The sequence below is a fragment of the Pseudophryne corroboree genome, chromosome 3 (genome assembly GCF_028390025.1).
Source record: "Pseudophryne corroboree isolate aPseCor3 chromosome 3, aPseCor3.hap2, whole genome shotgun sequence".
NCBI lineage: Eukaryota > Metazoa > Chordata > Amphibia > Anura > Myobatrachidae > Pseudophryne > Pseudophryne corroboree.
In genome coordinates, this window is record NC_086446.1 from 555,531,941 (window position 1) to 555,549,230 (window position 17,290).

Sequence of the window (17,290 nt, forward strand, 5' to 3'; positions counted from 1 at the left end):
GGTGTCAGTAGCATAACTGTGTATGGTATAATATGTAATAGACATTACGGTGTGTGGTATAATATGTAATAGGCATTACGGTGTGTGTCATAATGTGTAATGGGCATTACGGTGTGTGGCAGATTGTGTAATGGGCATTATGGTGTGTGGCATAATGTGTAATAAGCATTGTGGTGTGTGACATTATTTATAATGAGCATTTCAGTGTTTGGCATAATGTGTAACATGCATTACGGTGTGTGGCATAATGTGGCCATGCCCCTATTTTTTTGTTGCCACTCCCCTAGTTTCGTGTTACCATGCACCCTCATGAAACATGACCACGCCCAATTTTACTATCAGTACCACTAAGAAAAAATTTCTACTTGCACCATTTTTCTACAGTGACATCCTCAATCTCAATATCAGCAACTGGACTGGCGGTGCTCCTTCCAGCACTTGCAGAGGGCATGCAAATGGTGGTAGGAGCCTCCTCATCCCATCCAGTCTAGGGAAGGTCAGGCCTAGACATCGCAACTGCAGGCACACTAGGACTCTCCTTGGAGATTTGTGATATCTCTGAGTCTGAACGCATAGTTGTTTTTTCCTGTTTCAACAAGCTTTATTTTTTTACTTTTTTGAGAGTGAGGAGGGCTTCCATCATTATGAGAAGCTGAACCACCAGTAATGAACATCAGCCAAGACGTGTTGTGAATGGCATATTGCCAATTTTACGTTTCTCATCATATCAGTTTTTTTTTTGGTTATTAATTTTGCTTCTTGGATTTTACATGACCTCTATGACATTGGGTATCGGCCTTAGCAGATGACGTTGATGGAATTGTATTGTCAATGTCATGACTGGTGGCATCAGCTACAGCACTAGGAAGTAGTTCCTGAACTTTCACTATTTTTTCCACCAAATTTTTGTTTACCATTTATTATTACAGCATACAGAACAGTGCCCCTTTATTTTTACAGCAAACAGAACAATGTTCCTTTATTTTTATAGCACCCCTGTATTTTACAACATACAGGACAGGGTCACAGCATTCCTTTATTTTTACAGCACCCCTGTATTTTTACAGCATACAGGACAGGGCACAGCGTTCCTTTATTTTTATAGCACTATTTTTTTTACAGCATACAGGACAGGGCCACAGTGTTCATTTATTTTTACTGCACCCCTGTATTTTTACAGCATACAGGTAAGGGCCACAGTGTTCCTTTATTTTTACAACACCCAACAGGGCCACAGCATTCCTTTATTTTTACAGCACCCCTGTATTTTTACTGCATACAGGACAGGGCCACAGCCTTCCTTTATTTTTACTGCACCCCTGTATTTTTACAACATACATGACAGGGCCACAGCGTTCCTTTATTTTTAAAGCACCCCTGTATTTTTACAGCATACAGGACAGAGCCACAGAGTTCCTTTATTGTTAAATCACCCATGTATTTTTACAGCAAACAGGACAGGGCCACAGTGTTCCTTTATTTTTACAGCACTTCTGTATTTTTACAGCATACAGGACAGGGCCATAGTGTTCTTTTATTTTTACTGCACCCAACAGGGCCACAGTGCTCCTTTATTTTTACAGCACCCCTGTATGTTTACAGCATAAAGGACAGGGCCAAAGCATTCCTTTATTTTTACAGCATCCGACAGGGCCACAGCACTCCTTTATTTTTACAACACCCCTGTATTTTTACAGCATACAGGACAGGGCCACAGTGTTTCTTTACTTTTACAGCACCCCTGTATTTTAACAGCACAGAACAGTGCCCCTTTAGTTTTACAGCACACAGAACAGTGCAGCACAGGACAGCAGCACCCCGGTACAGCACCCCAAACAGCACAGAACATCCCAGAACAGCACCCCTAACAGCATAGGACAGCACCCTAGAACAGCACTCCTCCTGTACAGCACAGGACAGCAGCACCCCTAACAGCACAGGACATCTCCCCAGAACAGCACAGGACAGCAGCACCCCTAACAGCACAGGATACCAGCCCAGAATAGCACAGGACAGCACAGTACAGCAGCACCCCTATACACTGCCATCCACAGACAGAGGTCTGTCTCCATCACTCTCCATGGCCAGAGTGAAAATGGCGGCACCACACGGCTCCTTGTATAGAATCAAAAACTCGCAAGATCCGGCAGTGGGATGATGACGTTTTGCCTCGATCTGTGATCCGAGTCTGGTGGGAGGTCCCAAGCCGAACTCGGATACAGACTCGGATCCTGCAGTCTGGGGGGTGACGGATCTCAGAGATCCGAACCCGCTCATCACTAATATATGTATATATATATATATATATATATATATATATATATATATATATATATATATACAGGTTGAGTATCCCATATCCAAATATTCCAAAATACGGAATATTCCGAAATACGGACTTTTTTGAGTGAGACTGAGATAGTGAAACCTTTGTTTTTTGATGGCTCAATGTACACAAACTTTGTTTAATACTCAAAGTTATTAAAAATATTGTATTAAATGACCTTCAAGCTGTGTGCATAAGGTGTATATGAAACATAAATGAATTGTGTGAATGTACACACACTTTGCTTAATGCACAAAGTTATAAAAAATATTGGCTAAAATTACCATCAGGCTGGGTGTATAAGGTGTATTTGTAACATAAATGCATTCTGTGCTTAGATTTAGGTCCCATCACCATGATATCTCATTATGGTATGCAATTATTCCAAAATACGGAAAAATCCGATATCCAAAATTCCTCTGGTCCCAAGCATTTTGGATAAGGGATACTCAACCTGTATATATATATATATATATATATATATATATATACATATACACAGTGGGGCAAAAAAGTATTTGGACAGCCACCGATTGTGCAAGTTGACCCACTTAAAAAGATGAGAGAGGTCTGTAATTTCTATCATAGGTACACTTCAACTGTGAGACAGAATCTGAAAAAAATACCTAGGAAATCATATTAAATGATTTTTAAACAATTTATTTGTATATTCTTGTGGAAAATAAATATTTGGACAATCAAAAAGTTTAAAGGCCCATACACATTAGACGATGTCGCTCTGTGAGCGACATCGTCTAACGTTTCCCCCTCCCGGGCCGGCCGGTCGGCGGCCGCCTGTACGCACTGAGCGATATGACCGCTCATATCGCTCAGTGACGTCACGCCCCCGCCAGCCCTGTATGAAGGTCGTGGACGACAGTCCACATCCTTCATGCATGCCCTACCGACAGCGACGATCGTTGCCGACCCGCGGGGCCGAGCATCGGTCGTCGCTGGCGGCATACACACTTAATGATAAAATGAGCGACGTCGCTCAAGGAGGGGGAAAATGAGCGACGTCGCTCATTATATCGTTAAGTGTGTATGGACCTTTACTCAATACTTTGTAATATAACCTCAGTTGGCAATTAAAGATGTCAAATGTTTCCTGTAGTTCTTGACCAAGTTTGTACACACTGTAGCAGGTATTTTGGCCCACTCTTTCATGCAGATATTTTCTAGATCTGTCATGTTTTGTGGCTGTCACCGGGCAACACGGACTTTCAACTCCCTCCACAGATTTTATATTGGATTGAGGTCTGGAGACTGGCTAGGCCACTCCAGGACCTTGAAATGCTTCTTACGGAGCCACTGCTTAGTTGCCCGGGCGGTGTGCTTTGGGGTCATTGTCATGCTGGAAGACCCAGCCATGATCCATCTTCAATGCTTTTACTGAGGGAAGGAGGTTTTGCCCAAAATCTTACGATACATGGCCCCATTCATCCTCTCCTTAATACGGTTCATTCATCCTGTCCCCTTTACAGAAAAGCAGCCCCAAAGCATGATGTTTCCACACCCATGCTTCACAGTGGGTATGGTGTTCTTGGGATGCCATTCATCATTCTTCTCCCTGCAACCACGGTGAGTAGACTTTATACCAAAAAGTTTGATTTTGCTCTCATCTGACCACATTACATTCTCCCAATCCTCCTCTGGATCATCCAGATGGTCAATGGCAAACTTTAGATGGGCCTGGACCAGGGACGTGCGGTGAGCTAAATGGCTCAGGAGGCACTGGCTAGCACCAGAGCCAGATTCACATGCAATATATGAGCCAAAGGGTACATCTGGTCATTATACACAGTTGCAGCAGTATAAAGTCCTGTAAATTTGGTGAGTTCTGAACAGAGGTGTGCGGAAATGATAGGCAGGTGAGGCACTGCCTCACCTGCCATAGACTTTTATCTACAGAGTTTTGGCTATAAAAATGGTTAGAATAATGCAAAGAAGATATTTCAAACATTTGTATTTTTCATATACTTTATACAGTCAAACCTCTGGCACAAATGTTAGTATGACAGGAAAGGCTCTGCCTCACCTGCCTCACCCCACCGCACGTCACTGGCCTGAACATGTGCTGGCTTAAGCAGGGGAACCTTTCGGGCGCTACAGGATTTCAATCCATGACAATGTAGTGTGTTACTAATGGTAACCTTTGTGACTGTGGTCCCAGCTCTCTCGAGGTCATTGACCAGGTCCCCCCGTGTAGTTCTGGGCTGATTCCTCACCATTCTTAAGATCATTGATACCCCACGAGGTGAGATCTTGCATGGATCCCCAGGTCGAGGGAGATTGTCAGTGATCTTTTATTTCTTCAATTTTTTAATAATTGCGCCAACAGTTGATCTTTTCTCACTAAGCTGCTTGCTTATTGTCGAGTAGCTCATCCCAGCCTAGTGCAGCTCTACAATTTTGTCCCTGGTGTCCTTAGACAGCTCTCTGGTCTTGGCCATGGTGGAGAGGTAGCAGTCTGACTGTTTGAGGGTATGGACAGGTGTCTTTTATACAGATAACCAGTTCAAACAGGTGCCATTAATACAGGTAACAAATGGAGGATAGAAGAGCTTCTTAAAGAAGAAGTAACATGTCTGTGAGAGCCAGAAATCTTGCTGCTTGGTAGGTGTCCAGATATTTATTTTCCACAAGAATATACAAGTAAATTGTTTAAAAATCATACAATGTGATTTCCTGTTTTTTTTTCAGATTCTGTCTCTCACAGTTGAAGTGTACCTATGATGGAAATTACAGACCTCTCTCGTCTTTTTAAAGGGGTCAACTTGCACAATCGGTGGCTGCCCAACTACTTTTTTGTCCCACTGTATATATAAACTGCGTCTGAGTCCGGCACTCCTCACGCATGGCCTTGAATATAAACATACTCCGGTGCCTTCCTGACAGTCTATGCAGGCTGTCTATGTAATGTATACAAGGCGGCCCTCAGGAGACTGGAAGATTAGTGCAAATAACAGTGCAGTTTAATTCAAATCATCAACGTTTTGGGGGTTCGGGGACCTTGTCATCAGGACAAATGGGAATGAAGGGGTCCCCGAACCCCGAAACATTGATGATTTGAATTAAACTGCACCGTTACTTGCACTAATCTTCCAGTCTCCTGATTGCCACCTTGTATACACTATATATATATATATATATATATATATTAGAGATGAGCGGGTTCGGATCCCTGAGATCCAAACCCTACCGAACTTCCCTACCCTAGTCCGGATCCAAGTCAGGCTCGGGTTTTCCCACCTGACTCTGAAACCAGAATGAGGCAAAACATCATCATCCCGCTGTCGGATTCTCGCGGGATTTGGAGTCCATATAAGGAGCCGTGCGTCCCAGCCATTTTCACACCGGCATTCAGAAAGTGTAGAGAGAGGACGTGTCTCCGTTCTCTCAGTGTCCGTGTCTTGTGCTGCATCTGTCCAGTCACTGTGGTTGTGTCCTCTTGCTGCCATATGTCCAGTGCTGCTGTATAGGGTGCTGTGTTTTGCTGCATCAGTTCAGTGGTGGTGTATTGTGCTGCATCAGTCCAGTCACAGTGGTATTCTCTGCTGCCATATGTCCAGTGCTGCTGTATAGGGTGCTGTGTTGTGCTGAATCAGTTCAGTGGTGGTGTATTGTGCTGCATCAGACCAGTGGTAGTGTCATGTGCATCAGCCATCAGTCATTCCAGTGACCAGTCACAGTGGTATCCTCTACTGTCATATGTCCAGTGCTGCTGTATCTTAATAGCAAGTCCCTTACAGTGTTGCTGTGTTGTCCTGCATCAGACCAGTGGTAGTATCCTGTGCATCAACCATCAGTCATTCCAGTGACCAGTCACAGTGGTATCCTCTGCTGCTATATGTCCAGTGCTGCTGTATAATAATAAGTCCCTTACAGTGTTGTTGTGTTGTCCTGCATTAGACAGTAGTGTCCTGTGCATCAGCCATCAGTCATTCCAGTGACCAGTCACAGTAGTATCCTCTGCTGTCATATGTCCAGTGCTGGTGTATAATAATAACAAGTCCCTTACAGTGTTGTTGTGTTGTCCTGCATTAGACAGTAGTGTCCTGTGCATCAGCCATCAGTCATTCCAGTGACCAGGCAGTCACAGTGGTATCCTCTGCTGTCATATGTCCAGTGCTGGTGTATAATAATAACAAGTCCCTTACAGTGTTGCTGTGTTGTCCTGCATCAGACCAGTGGTAGTGTCCTGTGCATCAGCCATCAGTCATTCCAGTGACCAGTCACAGTGGTATCCTCTGCTGCCATATGCCCACGGGGGGCGGCAACGCTCTGTTTCCATGGAGGAGACGGAGCGTTGCGGGGGCGGGGCAGCACGAATGGTGGGCGGTGGGGCGCGAACGGGGGGTGTTGTGGGTGAGATCATTGCGGCTGCGTGATGTCACATGCAGCTGCCTCAATGGGTAAGATGGTGCCGGGTCTCCTGCTTCGGCAGGAGGCATCAAGAATTTTTACGATGAAGCAGAAATTGTGAGGCACTCACAATTTCTGCTTCATCAAAAGAGAGAGCATGCTGGGCGGCCTTGCCCAATGATGGGCGGCCCCCAGCATGTGATCCAGTTATATGATTACTGAATTACTGAATTAGCCCATACATCCGACGACCTGTGGCTGCAGTAACTGAATCTATGGACACCTGAGTTTCCAGGACTTGTTGGTGACTATATTTATTCCTTACATCTGACAGTCTTCAGACCACTTTTTGCTCCTGGAGCAGAGCCGAGTACATCTACAGCATAGGTCTGCAAACTCTCTCCTCTTTACCCCACACAGTGCATGTTTTGCAGGTAACCCAGCAGGTGCACAGGTGTAGTTTTGACACTTTTATCTTGGTCTTTAATAGGATTAATTGTGGCAGCCAGGGCAGTCGGACTTAATCCCCTGCTTTAATGACTTAATCCCCTGCTGTATTGTTCTCGGTATTGTATTGCAGCTGAGAACAATAGATGAAGGGCTTATGTTAATAAACCATGGTGTGCCTAGGCGCAGCAAAGAAGCCAAGATGAGCATGGACCCATCTGTAGGTCTGCAAATTCGGTCCTCATTACCCCACACAGTGCATGTTTTCCAGGTCACAGAATCACAAGTGAAATAATTAACTCCACCTGCGGACCTTTTAAAATGTGTCTGTTAGTAATTAATACACCTGTGCACCTGCTGGGTTACCTGCAAAACATGCACTGTGTGGGGTAATAAGGACCGAGTTTGCAGACCTATGATCTACAGTATGATGTTATATTCCAACAGTGATTTTTGTATGTGAGTGCATTTTATTAAATGTTTTAATTGATTAACAAAAAACTTTATTGCACCATATTTTGCTTTATCTTTCAAAAGCTGCCAGGATAAGAAGAGGTCTTTGATTTGATTTGAAGCCACCTTAATCCAGTTATATGATTACTACAGTACAGTACATGCTGAATTTTTTCTCTTCAATGTGAGTGGGACCAGTAATAAAATCCATTATATAATTGCACAAATGGACTTGCACTATGCTTGTGTTTTTCTATTGTAGTTAATTCTTCTATAAGGAATAATTTGATTGCATTTGACCATTTGATGTAAGTAACTTTTACGTTTTCTCTGACTGTTTAAGGTAGCGCCAAATAGTATCACTTATTCTCTGTCACTATAAAGTCTTGGTGAAGGCTTTTCTGCAATCGTAAGGGCTGCAACTGACATACTGTAAGTGCACAAAGGATCTTTTTTCACTGTTTACTGTAATGTTAGTTAGTTTTGTTGTCTTATTAAAATTTTATTATTTATAAAACATTCACTCACTTTTACCTTCATTCAATGTTAAGAACTGCAGTATAAGCAGTAAGGAAAAAGTAAAAAGATTGCAGTGACTATTTTTCCCAAATATAAGTGATGACATCACTACTCTCCAAATACCAGGTCATATAATTTTTCTTTCCATTTCACTTCTGTAATAAAACTATCCACATAGCTTAAAATAGACTAATATTTATTTATTAATGGTTTAACTGTCAGCTGCCAATCACTCTAAATTCCAACACTTTGAATGGCAACAGGAGGCACCTGCTAGTCCACAATCAAACCTATTATTCATTTCTTTAAATGAAAGCTTGTACCTTAGTAATCATATTATATTAACAACATGCTATGAAAAGAGTCACAGTTTTGCGGTATTAAGAATCTGGCAGATATACCTCTCTCTGCATGTATGCTGACAAACAAAAGATTGAAATTATTTGTGTGAAATATCTTGAAAGGCTTAAACAGTATCAATGATCTTTTGCATTTTCCTGCTGGATAATTCTGTGATATCTGTTACACGGTGCCTCATCCTAAAATTGAAATGTGTCAAAACTAAAGCTTATCCTTTAGATTTAGAAAAATGCTTTTATTCTTCAAAAATGAGCAAGTTTTCTCTTGTGGTTTAAACTGAATAAGATGATACTAAACCTACATAAGTAAAGTAAAGTAAAAAAACCACAGAGGCCATATCTATTATATCAGTAGTGTACTGGTCATTTTTGTTTTTATTTGTTGTTAATATACAGTATACGCAATCTCCAGTTGTATTTACTGATAATGCTGAATGTTATTAAATATTTAACTACATATATAAAGCAGACCGCAATAATTTAGAAGTGGTTGTATGGAAAACCACTTCTGAAAAAGAGGTCTATTGGCTATCTTTTCTATTTGGTCATATGCCTACAAGACATGTCCAATCAGGAGTGTATGGGTCATTATGCCACCCTACCCCTCTTGCAACTAACCTAGGTTGCTTCCCTTTAAACTCCCTGCTACAGCTATAAGTCAGTGTTATAACCAGAGGGGAACTGAGGGGTATTATCCAAGGGAACAGGTAGAGAGACATAGGGCCTAATTCAGATCTGTTCGCTGGCTAGCTATTTTTTGCAGCGCTGCGAACAGATAGACGCCGCCTATAGGGGAGTGTATTTTAGCTTTGCAAGTGTGCGAACGCATGTGCAGCCGAGCAGTACAAAAACAGTTTGTGCAGTTTCTGAGTAGCTTTGACCTTACTCAGCCACTGCGATCACTTCTGCCTATTCGAGCCCGGAATTGATGTAAAACACCCGCCCTGCAAACGCCTCGACACGCCTGCGTTTTTCCAAACACTCCCAGAAAACGGTCAGTTGACACCCACAAACGCCCTCTTCCTGTCAATCTCCTTGCGATCGGCTGTGCAAATGGATTCTTCACTAGAACCAGTTGATAAAGCTAAATATTTATCTTATAACATTCACTATATGTGGGTAAGAGACTCAGTACGCAATTGGCGTATGGGGTACCGTAAGGGTACGCACTTAGTGTAGCAGATGCTTATCTGTGGTCGAGACGCACATGCGGCACGCTCGCTCACAGCTTAACGCTTGGTGTCGAGCACGCTATAGGCGGCCGACTACCGTAATGCTACGCTACCAGCGTAGCGGACGCTCGTGACCACGAGGGGAACACGAGCGGCGCAGACGCTCACGGGATGACACTCAGTAAACCTTGTATGCAACACACTGAAAGATTGAGTTTGTACTGTAAATCTTACTACTGAAATACTGTAGCGATATAACGCTGCTTAACCTTGTTAATACAAAAGCTGCTTGAGCGATTGAGACGCTCCGAATACCCTCAGTAATGTAATAAACACAAAATACCTTGCTAAGGCTCCAAAACCTTTACTAACAATATTTAGCTATGTAAAAAGGGGAAAACAGTTAACAGTTCATACACTACAGACTAACATCAATATCTAAGCAGAATAACAACACATAAATATACAATAGCGTCACAATTGCAAACAATATCATACAATGAGAAAGAGTAAAAGAGAGAACGTGGCAAAATACAAACAGAGAACAAGTTGGTTACAGAGAAGAACTTACACACTGGGAATGATCGCTGCGCCGTCCTGGTACCAGCTCTCTAGTTAGTCAATGATGAAAACCGTTGTGGAGAGAGAGACTGAGCTGGCCAGGCTGGCTGTTCTTATATACACTGCGTACAGTACACTACAAAGGGACCTATAATCTCATTGTTCATTGGACACAGGAATGTCTTCCCGCATTATAACAAAAGGTCATAGGTTAGTTTGAACAGGTGGGCTGTGACTATATTGAACTGCTCAGGTGGGAGGGAATCTCAGGATTCCCGCCGCATGGATAATGAACCGCAAATATAGTAAATGTCCAGAAACTACTAATAAACATAACTATACGCAGGAGCGATTAATCTTTACCTAACCAGCACCGGATTGTTTCTAATAAAATGTTCTTTAGTTAGGTACCAAACACCACTGCTCAAACCCTGTCTGTCCCTTCGCATCATGCAAAGAGGAATTCCTCTGTCCAGCGACCAGTTACAATAAACAAACTTACAGTTATTATTAAGGGGAACATTACCTATAAGACATACTATTTGGATTTACTATGTAACGATTGAGTCGCCCGCTAGATGCACACAAACTCTACCGTAAATGCACATACCACGCGCTCGAGCGCATGGCCGAGGAGGCGCCGTCACGCAACTGCAAATATGCGCACGCACGGGAGAGAATGTGCATGTGCAGCGGGCAAGCGCATGGGGTGAATATATGGCAACGTGTAGCATGATATTTTTCCGACTTTGACAGTCCACCCTTTGGCAGTCACCAATAACTGCCACTTCCTAAAACAGTTAAAAAAAAAGACAAATATATGTCATCATGTAAATACCTTTTTATGATTGGGTAAAGGGAGGAGAGGAGAAGGTGGGAAAAAGGTATGACCTAGTGAGATAGTAGAAGCATGTGTGTATGAATCCAAGTTTGAGGGGTCATGTATCATCGTGCCGTACGTGTTTTAAATCAAGCTTCGAGGTATTGCGAAGTATACATTTGAATCCTTCTTATCCCGTGTTAAGGGTCTGTGGATGGGCTGTCAAACTTTACCGAGCTCTTTTCGGCTTTTGGTTGCAACAAATGGGGGAGCACATTTAGTTGATGATACATGAACGGGGGGATATGTGAGTGCTGATATCTGTGTCTATATTACCTATCGACTATGTGTGTCATTACCTGAAGGTTGTAGAAATGAAGATAAGAAACAATCGTTATAAATGCAGTCGTAAACTATGTGAGTTTAAATAAACAGTCGCCGATTGAGGTCTTGTCTGATGTCTTGTCTTGATGTACATGTTGTCTGATGTCTCTCGGTGCTTTTGCTATAAATAGCAAGCAAAAGTTTTTTCCATTGTCCATAAAATTACAGTCTCTAAAGTATTGGGCTATCGTAAAAGTTAAAGTCACTAGGGATATTGGGGGTCTGTGGCATAGTCCATCAATGGTCTGTATAAAAGAGGTTGTCAAATTCTTCTTCCAAGCGGATGTCTTTGTACCTTGGAGGAAAACAAAGGAGAAACGGGTGAAAGAAACGGACCGTGGAATCACATTTTAATCACAACATTGTCTCTATCGTTGGGTCATAAATCAAATTAGTTGTTGTTATTACAGTGTCCTCGCTCCTCAGACTCATCACTTTAGTACTACCTTTACACTTCGTTAAAGTCCGAACGCATCTAAATATCAGGCCAACCAATATGACGACTCCCAGAATACACAAGAGAAATTTTCCTACATCCATTATAATACCTTGGGTCCATTCTCCTAAACCAGAGAACCAATTTCGTGGGTTCAACCATGACACCCAACTGGTCAGCTCATTACCCACAGCAGCGAGTGTGAGATTGTGTTTCCTTCGAAACTCCCACTTTAATTGTAAAATGTCATCCATCTTTTGGTCTATGACCTCGGCTGGGTCCTCCGTGCTGTTTGTAATGTACGTGCAGCACTTTATTCCATATTGAGTTGCTAGGGTAACACAATACCCGCCTGTCACAGCTGTGAGGTAATTGAGAATCATCCTATGCTGAACCAGTTCTGTTTTGTAGGCTTGTAACTCTTTCCCAGTGTACCTGAACGTGTCGTCATACATTTCGGTGATATTGTCTAACAAATTTGCAAGCGCAGATATATATTTATAATTTATCACTCCTCTGGCGGTACGAGTGATATCTAACGCGAGTAGGAATTGAATCCCGGTGGATTCATGGATCAGATCAGAGGCTGGATGCTCTGTTCTTTCTATCAGGTGCCGTTTAACGATGTGCTCGTAATGAGTGTGAGTATAAGGAGCTTGGGCACTGCGGTGAATATCTTTCATTTTGTTATGGGTTACAGTCATTACTTCAGGCAGTACTTTTCCAATGTAACACAATCCCTCTGAGTTTGGGGCAAGCCACTTATACGCCTTTCTCCCGCATATGAAATATGCATCATCGGGGAGAACATATGGGACAGAGTATGACATTACCATGTTACAAATTTTCCATGTGAAATCTCCTAACCCTAACTCTCCCATCTGTCTAGTACACGTATCAGGTTGTACGATATGTGCACAGTATCCTGGTGATACTTCTGCAACTCGCATGGTCCTACTTCCTAGAGTGTACCTATACCGGAAAAATCTTCCATGGTCGGCTATCTGGCGTATAAGTTCTGTGTCTATGGGCATTCTATCGGCTCTATATGAAAATGTCATGGTTTGATTATTCCATGACACTTCCCAATTTCCTGGCTTTCTGGGATTGGAAATGTTAAAGCATACTAAAGACCTATCCACATGATACTGGTGGAGCTTCAAACTAGAAGGACTAGAGATATTAAACCTCTTGTCCACCGGCCTCCCACCACTTAACTCAAGTACCTCTCCTACAGTTAAAGGGAATGGTACTAGTCCTGATTTGCTATGACCTTGAGGTACTTGAGAGCATACCCAACAGTCTGTCTGATTTAACACTTTACCCACTAAGGAGTGATAGTCACTCAATGGATGCCGGTCCATGTGGACATTAAAACTGGACTGACATTTCTTGCTGCACCCATCCTCAACTATATTGTCACAATGCCTACAGATGCAGTTCTCTTCAGCTAACAATCCTTCACAATTCCTTCTATTGTCAATGCTACCAGATCGTTTTCTGATACTCGCCTTTACTCGGAAATTATGTTGCTCTTGGAAATTTACGCCTCCATCCTGGTCATCAGAACCCATTCCCGATCCTTCCTCGACCTCCATGGTACTCTCACCGAAACAGACTGCTCTGGTCAACATCATGGTCAACAGAAAAATCCGGATCACAGTCTCTTGGGGCAAGTCCATCTTAGAGGAGTTAAAGGAGAAAAATAAGAAGGGGGAAGGGAAATAGGAGGCAGATGGGAACTGGAGAAAATAACAAATGGGGAAAAGAAATCTGGCTCGACAAACGCCTCCGATCTTATTATTCTCAGCGCTCAGGTGTCGTCTCAATCTTCCCTGAACAGACACTCTAGTGATACAACCTCTACCGTCTGTTCTTTATAACGGGACCTCTCTGGGTCAGTGACCTTTTTACAATGAGACGAATGGACCCAAGTCTCTCTCTCGGCAACCTTCAATGCTGTTGTGCTGGTCAATAAGACTTGATATGGTCCTTCCCATCTGTCAATAAGGCAACCTGAGCGTAGAAAATTCCGTATCATTACATAATCCCCAGGTTCAATGTCATGACAATTATTGTCTGGCAAATCAGGAATCACCAACTTTAGATTATCATTCTGATTCCTCAATTGCTTACTCATCTTAACCAAGTACTTTACGGTTACTTCATTGTTAAACTTCAAATCATCCTGGGGGTTAATCATAACATGGGGTTGTCGACCAAACAGAATTTCAAAAGGAGACAGATTAAGAGGGGACCTGGGAGTGGTTCTGATGCTGTATAATACGATTGGCAAAGCTTCGGGCCACAACAATACTGTTTCAGCCATTACCTTGCTTAATTTGTTTTTAATAGTGCTGTTTACTCTTTCCACCTTCGCACTCGCCTGGGGGCAGTACGGAGTGTGCTGCTTACTATTAATTCCCATCAACTTACACATTGCTTGAAAGACTTCACCTGTAAAATGGGTACCCCTATCACTCTCAATGATTCTAGGGATACCATACCTGCACACAAATTCCTGCACAATTTTCTTTGCAGTAAACACAGCGGTATTTGTGGCCGCGGGAAATGCTTCAACCCAATTTGAGAACACATCAATACAGACCAATACATACTTTAAATTTATACAAGGTGGCAATTGTATGAAATCAATTTGTATTACCTGAAAAGGGCCATCTGTCGGAGGGATATGGGATGGCTCTGTCGGTATTGCCTTTCCGATATTCTTCCTCAAGCAGGTGAGACATGTCATCGCTCTTTTACCCACATGGGAAGAAAATCCTGGGGCGCACCAATAAGCTCTTACCAACTTACACATTCCTTCTTTGCCTAGATGAGTCAGCCCATGTGCCGCTTCCGCTAGACTTGGAAGGTATGCTATGGGTGCCACTGGCTTACCCTATCCATCTGTCCAGAGTCCTGGCCATATCCTTTTGACCTCCAAACTGCCTTTTCTTGTGGTGAACACAAATTTTGCATTTCATATAATTTCTGTGTGTTTACAGTATCAAATACCATCAGTTGTGTACTGTCTGTTTGTATGGGGTTACCGGCTGCTGATTTAGCAGCTTCGTCTGCTCGGCTGTTACCAAGTGATACCGGGTCTTGGCTATACGTGTGAGCTTTACACTTGATAACAGCCACTCTGTCGGGTTCCTGTATCGCTGTTAGAAGTCTTTTGATGTGGGCTGCATGCGCTACTGGTGTGCCAGCTGCCGTCATGAAATTTCTGAGGCGCCATAGGGCCCCGAAATCATGGACTACTCCGAAGGCGTACCTAGAATCTGTATAGATATTGGTTGACTTGCCTTTAGCCAATTTGCATGCTCTGGTTAGGGCTACAAGTTCAGCAATTTGTGCTGAGTGTGGTGGGCCTAGGGGTTCCGCTTCTATGGTACCTTGGTCATCTACGACTGCATATCCAGTACACAAGTCTCCCGAGTCCGTCTGTCTGTGACAACTACCGTCAGTGTAGAAAGTAAAATCTACATCTTCCAGTGGGTTGTCACTGATGTCAGGCCTTGCCGTGAAATTTTGGGTCAAATATTCCATACAATGTGTGTCGCTGTCCTTACTAAATCCTCCTTCACCATCACTCTCATCCTCCACCCTTTGTGGCTGTCCAGGCACACCTGGGAGATATGTTGCAGGATTTAGTGCACTGCATCTCTTTATAGTAATGTTTACCGGGGCCATTAATGCCAATTCCCATCTTGTAAACCGCGCTGATGAGACGTGTCTGGTTTGGGTAGAATTCAGTAAAGCTGACACTGCATGTGGTGTATGAATTGTGAGGTTGTGTCCTAGCACTACATCTTCGCTTTTACTTAAAAGCAATGCTATTGCTGCAACACTTCGCAAGCATGTGGGGGAGGGATCGCGCTACCGTGTCTAGGTGAGCGCTATAGTAGGCTACTGGCCTGCTGGCATCACCATGCTTCTGGGTTAAGACACCTGCTGCGCACCCAGCACTCTCTGTTCCGTACAGTTCAAAGGGTTTTCCATAATCTGGCATACCTAATGCTGGTGCCTGCGTTAGGCACTGTTTAAGTCTCTCAAATGCCATCTCAGACTCGTCTGTGTGCGAAATCCGGTCAGGTTTGTTTGAGGAGACCATCTCCTGCAAAGGCAAGGCTAGTATGGAAAAACCTGGGATCCAGTTACGGCAATACCCACACATTCCTAAAAACTTTCTAATCTGTTGCTGGGTTTGTGGCAGGGTCATGTCACGAATTGCTTGAATTCTATCAGCGGTAAGGTGTCTCAGTCCTTGTGTTAGGCAGTGTCCCAAATACTTCACCCTGGTCTGGCATAATTGTAACTTATCTTTGGAAACCTTGTGTCCAGTGTCTGAAAGATTAAACAGAAGTTGTTTCGTATCTCTCAGGGACGCTTCTAGTGAATCAGAACACAGCAGTAAATCATCCACGTACTGTATTAATACTGATCCACTCTCAGGTTGGAAAGACTGTAAACAATCATGCAAGGCCTGAGAGAAAATACTTGGACTGTCAATGAAACCTTGTGGTAATCGAGTCCAGGTGTACTGAACTCCTCTGTATGTAAATGCGAATAAGTATTGACTGTCAGGGTGCAGAGGTACAGAGAAGAAGGCGGAGCAGAGGTAAATCACAGTGAAAAATTTGGCAGTGGGAGGGATTTGCATAAGGATGACAGCTGGATTTGGCACTACGGGGAATTGACTCTCAACTATTTTGTTGATCCCTCTTAGATCCTGCACTAATCTGTAACCCTCCCCCCACTCTTTTTAACAGGGAAGATGGGACTATTGGCAGTGCTGGACGTCCTTACCAGAATGCCCTGTTGTAGCAAGCGCTCTATTACAGGGTAAACTCCTAGCTCCACCTCTGGCTTCAGAGGGTATTGTGGGATTTTTGGAGCTATCCTACCATCTTTTACTTGCACAACTATTTGCCATTAATCCAGTGTCTTGTCCGTCCTTGGTCCAAAGTGACTCCGGTATCTGGGAAATCATTTCCTCTACCTTGGACGGACACCTATTTACAACAACAGTGTGGGACATTAATCTTGTTGGGGAGTCTAGCATATCCTGCACTTCCTGAGCGTGGTTTTTGGGTATGTCCAAGAACACACCTTCAGGAGTACAATATATGACACATCCCATTTTGCACAGTAAATCTCTCCCTAGGATATTAGTCGGAGCCGATGCAGCCAGCAGAAAAGAATGCTTGGTATGCAAAGGCCCTATCGTAATTTCTGCAGGTTTGCTTAAAGGGTAGTGCTGTACTACTCCTGTTACTCCCATGGCTGGAATTGTTTTACCAGTGGTTCTCAAGCCCACGGTCGAATTTATCACTGACTTGGCCGCCCCTGTATCTACAAGGAAATTTAGAGATTTACCAGCTACATCAATTGTGACCTCAGGTTCATTTACAAGGCTCGCAATTAATTTCACTGGCTGCA